The sequence below is a fragment of the Acanthochromis polyacanthus genome, chromosome 13 (genome assembly GCF_021347895.1).
Source record: "Acanthochromis polyacanthus isolate Apoly-LR-REF ecotype Palm Island chromosome 13, KAUST_Apoly_ChrSc, whole genome shotgun sequence".
NCBI classification, from domain to species: Eukaryota; Metazoa; Chordata; class Actinopteri; family Pomacentridae; genus Acanthochromis; species Acanthochromis polyacanthus.
Window position 1 is genome coordinate 36,998,509 of NC_067125.1, and position 8,390 is coordinate 37,006,898.

Consider the following 8,390-nt stretch of genomic DNA (forward strand, 5'->3'; position numbering starts at 1 on the left):
TTCAAATAGTCCGGCACGCAACCCTACCCCAAAATAACATATTGTCATATATTACACGTTGTTTTTTGTACAGATTAAATGAATGAGCTGTAATGTGATTGTTCGTGAGCTTTAGAGGTTCTGGTATGTCAGTTTTGTTGCCTTTGGACAAAATCTGGCTGTTGTCCACTATTTCCAGTTTTTATGCTAAGCTACACTAGCCAGCTGTAGGATCACATTTAACATAGTATTAGAGTGGCATTGACCTTCTTATCTACCAGAAAGCAAATAAGCAACTTTCCTAAAATGTTGAACTAATCCTTTAAAACTTGGCTGACAGTCTTCTGAACGTGAACCTCTGTTGTATGTGTGTGTGCACCTATATGTCTGTGTGTGTCTACTAGAACTAACACAGCTGATGAGCTGTCTAAACAAATGAGCTGATCCCAGATATCTTTTTGTCCAGGAGCAACATTTGACTCTGCAGGACAATGCCTGCACAGAGGCTACACAGCTGTGTGTACATACACAACGAGGTCCACTGCTGTAGGGTCATCATAGTCCAAACACAGCTTACAGTGGCCAGACACACTTTACAACAGGAAGACAGAAGCTCCACACCAGGGAAATGTTAATGTTCCTACTGTTTTTGGATTGACTTCTGTTCTGTCAACGCTCTGTATACGGTGTAGGAAAAGTCAAACTCAGCATGTTCAGGGAATGAGTATAGTTGTCTTGTTGTTCTCTCAATGAAACATATAAGCAGTTTGTTGTAATGTGTTTATGTCAGCACTGATTACCATGCTGCATAATGCAAAAATGTAAAGCAGCCCGTCTGCGATTGTGAGTTCTGAGTCAAGAATAAAGAAGGAAACTGAGTTAGATGTACAAAGCTGTATGTTTGTGCACATACGCATACTGCTGTGATGGGCTGGCTGTTTTACAATGTGGGCCATTTGGATTTACCACAGGGAATTGTCTGTTCACTCGCTGAAGCCCATACTCTCATTTTTCTCTTTCTCTTTCTGAGCTCCACAAGAGATAACCTAATGGAAATAACTACAACCATATTCTTAAATTACAGCAATACCTAACATACACTGATACTGTGAAGTGGAAATCTCAAATCTTTGTTTTTTGCGTTTCAAAAATGACATATCAGGCATCCATCTCAGTCATAGTGCCATTTTCTCTCAGATAGTACAAATGGTCTCATAAGCATACGAAACATGTCACAAACCCTATAGGACTCTGTTCAGTTAATAGGAAAACAATTTGATCTACAACATTTAAATCAGATATTGTATGGATATGAAGTGATGCCAAAAAGTGAAAGGGTCATAATTTAACCCAAATCATAATACTTCCTTTGACTAGACCAAGCTTTGAACTTGCAGTTAACATTGTGCAAGAAAATAACTGAACTCAAAGCGTGATATTTTCATAAAACCGAAACAATCAGTAAGTGAAAACAAAAGTAAACAGCAGAGATTACATGTCCCACATGGGATACTAACCCTTGTCTCCTGGATGAAAACGCTTGTGAATTTATACCTCCACATCCTAATGCAGACTTTTTGACTCCTTCAAACTGGAAGCATATACTGTTGTCTTACCTTTCTGAGAGATGAATTACGTTTCTTTCAAAATGTACAGAGTTCTTTAATGGGTTGTTTACACAGTTTTACTTTATGTATTTTCTGTTTTGGTAAATTTTTATAGTATTTTCGTTTGCTTGTTTGTTCCATTACCCTGGAAGCACCACTGATTCTTAGTCTTTCCTCTTTTAGATGGTAAATTTAAATTCCATGTGATTTGTACCCGACAGCCAGTCTAACATAGAATCTTTGTGTTTGCATACATTTGCAAATATGTTTTTTAAACGGGTGTATTCATTTTAACCTTTAAAGATGTATCCGTATGACTTATTCAGCAAACATTAAGAGGACAATATGAATAATTTCATTACCGGAACACAATCACTTGGAGTTAAATTGATGCAGACTTGACTCATGTTTGAGGACACTATTGATTATCCTTTAAGAGCTGGTGTAAGTGAGGGCTGGCTGAAGGCTTAATGATTCATGCGAATAAATCACCATGAAAAAAGGATGCTGGATAACATCTGATTCAGGACAGTTTTCTCAGTGAATAGCTCCTGGATATTGAAAATAAAACACGCTGGCAAATACAACAATAACACCTTTTAAAATGATTCTGTGGGCAAACAATGCTACAGTGCGAGCAGGGTTCCTCTTTTAATCAAAACTTCCCAGAGGAGAATACCTGCTAAAGGATCTAAATGTCTAAAAATCTGTCATTTTGACGAGTGTGATATTTGTATAATTAAAAAGGAGAGGGTATCGTCTACCCCATATATGATATGACTTGATGAAATTATCTATCTTGAAATAAATTAATATGTTTATCAGGTACAGAGGACATTTTAATAACTCACCTGTCAAACGTGCCCGATTATGTCTAGGAAACTGGCAGCTGATAATTACCCACAATTCATGCCAAAGGTTTGAATCTTTGCAAAAGAAAATTGATGAAACACAATCTAAATTAGATACAGTAATCCATTCCAAGTTGTGATGGGAAAAGGCCTATGTAAGGTGGATAAATAGAAAAAGATTCTTGGGTTAGATTTACATAACCATGAGAGCTCCTGCAAGCTCAGGTTCGTTCATTTAGCCGTCACTCTTAAGTTACACAGTTGCTGTCTTCACGTGGTCCATTAGCGACTGTTTTTCTCCACATGGTGACCTCACACACACACACACTCATGCTTCAGGAGCACTGATAGAACTCTGTCTCATGTTCAAACCACCTGGATGTAGAAGTGCTGTCCACTGTTCTCTCAGGCCACATGCTAAGTGGAACCTGAGGTCTGTATATCTTACTGTCGTCTCACTATCAGGTTAACGCAGCCTTGTCCTAATAGATCTCACTTAATGTATCCTGTGGTTGTTTCTGGGGGAAATGAATAGCTGCCCAAACCCACTCCCACTGTCTCAGATGTTTAAGCACTAGCATAGCACCAGGCATACTTTGACACAATGTGACATCAGTCCTTCTGTCACGGTGAAATCATAGAATATCATACAGACAAGATAGTAATCAAATATAAATTTATGTTTTTCACCTCTCTCCTACTCTTCATACACAAGCTCCATCTCTCTGTTTCTAGCCCACACATGCACACTTTCTATTTCTGTCTCTGCTTTGCTGCTTTTCAGTCTTTCTTCCTCAGATCACCACAAATGTGTCTCCGGAATGTACCTAGAATTAAAATTAAATCAGGAGAAGTTGCATTTTGCCATTATGGTGCTTTTCTATGGAAGACACTGTTTGATGACGTGCTGCATCTGTATCCTCTTGTAAAAATAGTCTTCCAACTTTTTTCATCGCTCATAATTCTTGGCAGTTTGCATGTGTATGGTAATGTGTGTCTGTCTGTTGTAATCCATGTGTGAATGCTGCAGTAGGAGTTGTGTTTTATGTATGTGCTTGTGCCCTGTATGGGTGGACAAATGGTTATTTTAATTGTGCATTTTATTTCTTATCAGTTTAATGTATTTCTGTGTTTGTTGTAAAGCTGCCAGTTTCCTGGACATCTGCTGAACGATGTTTACGTGTCAGTACTGAATACTTGATAGAAGCATTCATTTCAAAACGACAAGCAGCCCCCAAACCTCGTTTAGATGTGGACCAAGGGTAAGTGTTGGCATGACCCATTGAAATAGATCACGAATGATGATGTTTGACTGCCACTGTGTCTGTCTACGTTGGTAGAGAATAGGATAAAATGGGACATTTGAAGTGCCTCTGTCTTGTAATTTCCACTTGGAACCAAACAAGTCACTGTTTACCAAAGTGACAACTTCCTTTAAAAGAAGCTCCATAGCTCAAATACAATGAAACGTTCATAAAGCGTCCACTTTGCAGCGAAGGTTTCCAATGTGTGCTGGGGTAGATATGTTTAGAGCTCTGCATATGGTGGACAGCTGGACCTTTGGCTAGAGACAAGCCAGCAGAGGAGAGGCATGGCAGGCGGCAGAGTTTTTAATCTGTCTGTCTGTGTCTTCTCTCTGTCATTAACCTCACGCCCTGACAGCCTGCTCCCTGTGACACTGACCTGCTTCACCTAATGAGCTACCAATTACTACAAATTAGGCGAGAGAGAGGCCACTGCTATCATCCACTCCACACACTCTTCTCAACACTTCTGTGGGATTTGAATGTAGTGGGATGCTCAGGTAGAATAAATAATGAGGCAGCAGAAAAAAAGGAAAAAAAACTCATGACAGGGACGTGCGTTTTGGATTTCTGGAGGTGTAATGTTCAGAGAGGATGCTGTTAACATTGTGTATGTGTTGCTGTTGCTGTGCACTTAGCGCTGCGCCTTGGTGCTTTAGCCTGGCACCTCAAGTGAGTTTCAAAGATCATTTGTATTTGCACCTGCTCCTGCTGTGCTGTGTGTATGTGTGTGTGAGTGTGTACGCCCACATAGTTGGTCTTTAACCTTGCACACCTGGCTACTCTGCGAGACCAGCTTCTCTCTGGCCCATCTCGATGTTTATTCATTTATTTATGGGATGCCTGGAAATCATCGCCCTTGTCTCGGTCTCCTGTGGCTGCGAGGGAAGGCAGCCCAAATTTATGCATGGCAGCAGAAATTAATTAGGCATCAATTAACTCATGCTAATGCGTATGCATTGAATTTTTTTAAGAGCCCGCCTGTTAACTAATTTGTAAAAACTGTTTCACAGAAACGTCAACAGTCGGTAACAGACAGTGTCTTGTAGGCTATTTTCTCATACACAGAGAAAAATATGAAATCAGAGTGGAATAGAGAAAAGCCTTGAGATGTTAATAAACAAAGCTGGAGGAGGAGGAGAATGTGGCCTGCAGAGGTCACAGCGCTGGAGCCTGCTTCTCCTCTTCATTTAGCTGTGTCCCTGGCCTGGAATGGCCTGCAAGCTACACATACACAGAAATTCATAGAAAGACAGAGGGAGTGAGACAGTGAGATAGAGGGAGAGGAAAGGGAAGTGAGGCATTTATTTGTTGTTTCACTCTTAACGGGCTGCTGGTTTGGCAGGGAACCCCCAAAGGTAGAGTTCAGAGAAAGTGTGTGTGTGTGTGTGTGTGTGTGTGTGTGTGTTGAGCCCACTGTCTTGGTGCTCTCTTTTGCCAGGAGGTTTCCAGCAGCTCTTGTGTTAATAGTGGGCTAGCCGCTTCAACAGCAAAGAACACTGGTTGTCTGTTTTTATAGTGAAAACTCAAGGGGTCATTGAAACTACATTATATACATACATATGCAGTAAACATACAGAGAGATAAAGAAAGAGTTGAATGTATTATATGAACCAATCTACATTCTTTATATATAGAAAATCCTCAAGCTTGGCTGGTGTCCTCCATTTGCCACTGAAATATACCTTTAAATCTCTTTTTGGCTGATTTCTATGCAGATGGTAGGACTGAAAAGTAAACCACAGCGTAGGCCCGAGCAAAATGTTACCTGAAATAAAATCCAACATCCAGCATCGAGTAACATGCCCTGTGTCATCCGACTGCTGATATATATGATGGTTATCTAGCTATCTCGCTGTGTTCTGTTAACCTTAGCCTGCTCGCATTGAGGACTCTTAGCAGCATACAGACAGCTTGATCAATAGGTCAGTGTGCTGACAGCAGTCCTCAGGGTCTCTGCAGAGGGAGAGACTCAGTGGATTGGGGAAGGGGGTAGTTAAGGGTGATCGTGTATCCCGCAGACACTAAAGGCAACTATGCAGGTGGAGCAAAACCTGCAAAACACTCACTTAACAGATGACCCGTACCCCAACCTAGTAGTCACTGCTCTCATACCTTCATTCTAGACTCTAAACCAAAAGGCTTGTAGAGGTTCGCACAAGAACATATTTTCTGCTTAGTAGCTCCAGTGTTATTAACTACATTGTGATATACAGTATGAAAGGTTCTTATGTGTATGTTTGTTTATTTCAGGATATCATCAGTTTGCATCTTACCCTCTGTAGTCTATTTGTGTAATTACAACACACAGACTGGCTACCTCATATTATTCCTATGTATGTGTTGTTACATGGCCTCAGCATCTTCCCTGCAACATGCCCATCTCCATGACAGACAAATAAAATATGTGTTAGACACATGGGAGATGCCTGCACAGATAACCCTGCATTTACATTCAAACTGAGCTTTTGACAAAGCCTTAGCAACAGGCTCCTTAATCAGCGGGGCTTGCTGCGGAGTCCTGGCCTGCTTTCACCTCTCCTCTCTTTACAGCCATGATCTTGAGAAGGAGCTTTAAATTGGAAATTATTACACATTAAACCCTCTGTGCGCAGGCCAGGATCGAACTGGATCAATATCTTGCCCAGCACAATAAATCAGATGCTTTCTCTCCCCTTCTCTCTTTCCCCTTTGCTTTTTCGAGTGGCTATAGGCCACTGCTCAACTGGAACATATTTAAATTTTCTTGTAACAAATTAATTCCAACATTTTCTCTTGATTGAATTAGGGCAAGTGCTGGTGCTGTCACAAGTGTTTGGGGTGCTCCTGGGGAGAGACAAATTGCCAGGCCTGGACACGGGTAACAAGCAGTGGTGTTGAGTCGCTGATAATCTCCCCACTAATTCTCCATTACAGCAAAATGAGGCCATAAATCTTCCTGACAGCTGATCGATGTAAACATTGTTTCCCCCATGATTGCCAGCTCTCCCAGCGGAGCTACTGTCCGCTCACAATCCGCTGAAATTACTCCCGCACCAGCCCTCCCTCCCTTCCTCTCCTCCCTGGAACTGGTGTGTGAGCGTGGAACTGGCCTGGCGGGAGAAACCAAAGTCACTGCTGTCCTGTCGAGGCAAGGGATGGCCATCTAATTTTAGCTCAAAGCTCGCTAAACAAATGGAAAATATTAATCAAAATGTCTCTTGTTTAACCACTGGCACAAGCAATTCTTGGAGAAGAATGACTGTTCTGCTGTCGTGGCGTTAGGCAGAGTAACGGCAGTGAAAGATTGAGTTGTCAAGCAGTCAAAGCACAAGGCTCGTTATCAGCGTGTTCACTGTCTGATAATATTCTACACCATTATTAAAATCCAATATGCGTGCAATTACAGAGACAGGGATGCCGTTAAAACAGGATGTCTGGCTGTAATCACAGACAGAAAAGACCATTTTAAGACATGCCACTTTAAGAAATGGTATGTATTAGGCATTTAGCTTTATTCACATATTGCAATAAACAACTTAGGACTGTAAGACTGAAACTGGTTTCAAGCAACAACAACAACAAAAAAAACGACATATACGGTTATAGGCAGATACTGACTGCTTCATTCTTTGTTTTTCTTTATGTTATCTCCTTGATCTTTGTCATTTCTCAAAGTTATTCCTGTGTGTCAGAATCTGATGCTTTCTGCTGTCTTGCCTCTGGCTTGATTCTCTGTCTGTTTGTCTGCTCCTAATTGGCTGGTTATTTACCACAAGTGCTGATCAAAACTTACCATGCTCTTTCAAGAGAGACAGAGCTGGTCAAGAGAGCACAAAAAAAGTTAGTTTTACAGATGCAAGCGTGTCTGCTGTTCTTACATTTTTCTCTTTTCAGCCCCCCAGCATTACTTTTCTCAGCTGTATTCTTGACATGATAGAAGATTGGTTCTCTTCTAAACCTTACAGTCTGCTGACAGTTTGAATTATATGTCTAGGTGAAATTAATGCAATACAGTAGTAGTCGTAGAGTAGATCCTGTGTTTATAATGGTTATGCTGTTCAGTTTCTTATTTGAAGTGGATGATTATGTAGTTTGTGGTGCTTTCCTGCTGTTTAATCTTGAGGACATAAATGGAGTGGACAACATTTTAGAAATCCCCTTACCATAATGTAATACTGTTCAATGGGGCAGCCTCCAAAATGACCATAAAGTTGAAATAAGGTCTCTGCACTTTATGATGGTTGCATTTTTTGCAGGGCACCTCTATTCCAGTACACTGTATGTTATACCTACACAGGAGAACCGATAGATGTAAAACTGACAGAATGTTAGTGCCAAATTCAATGTTTTGATCCAATTTTAGAAATGCTTTATAAGTCCTAATTACCCAAACCAAATACGGTTATTTTGGCCCAGTGTTGGACACAACAAGCAAGTTTTGCCTTGAGCTGTTACAAAAGCTGTTTCTTGTACAGAAACAATGCATATGACCTGGAAACTCTGCCCATATTAACAACTGTGTGTACCAAATAGTACAAAGTTTTAAATGAGTTTAAGTAGATGATAACTTATTGGAGCCAAATTAGTTTGGAAAAACAGCCCCACAGTAATATAAAAATATGATAAACTGTTGTTAACAGAGCTTCTTCCTGCAGATGTTTGGGTCC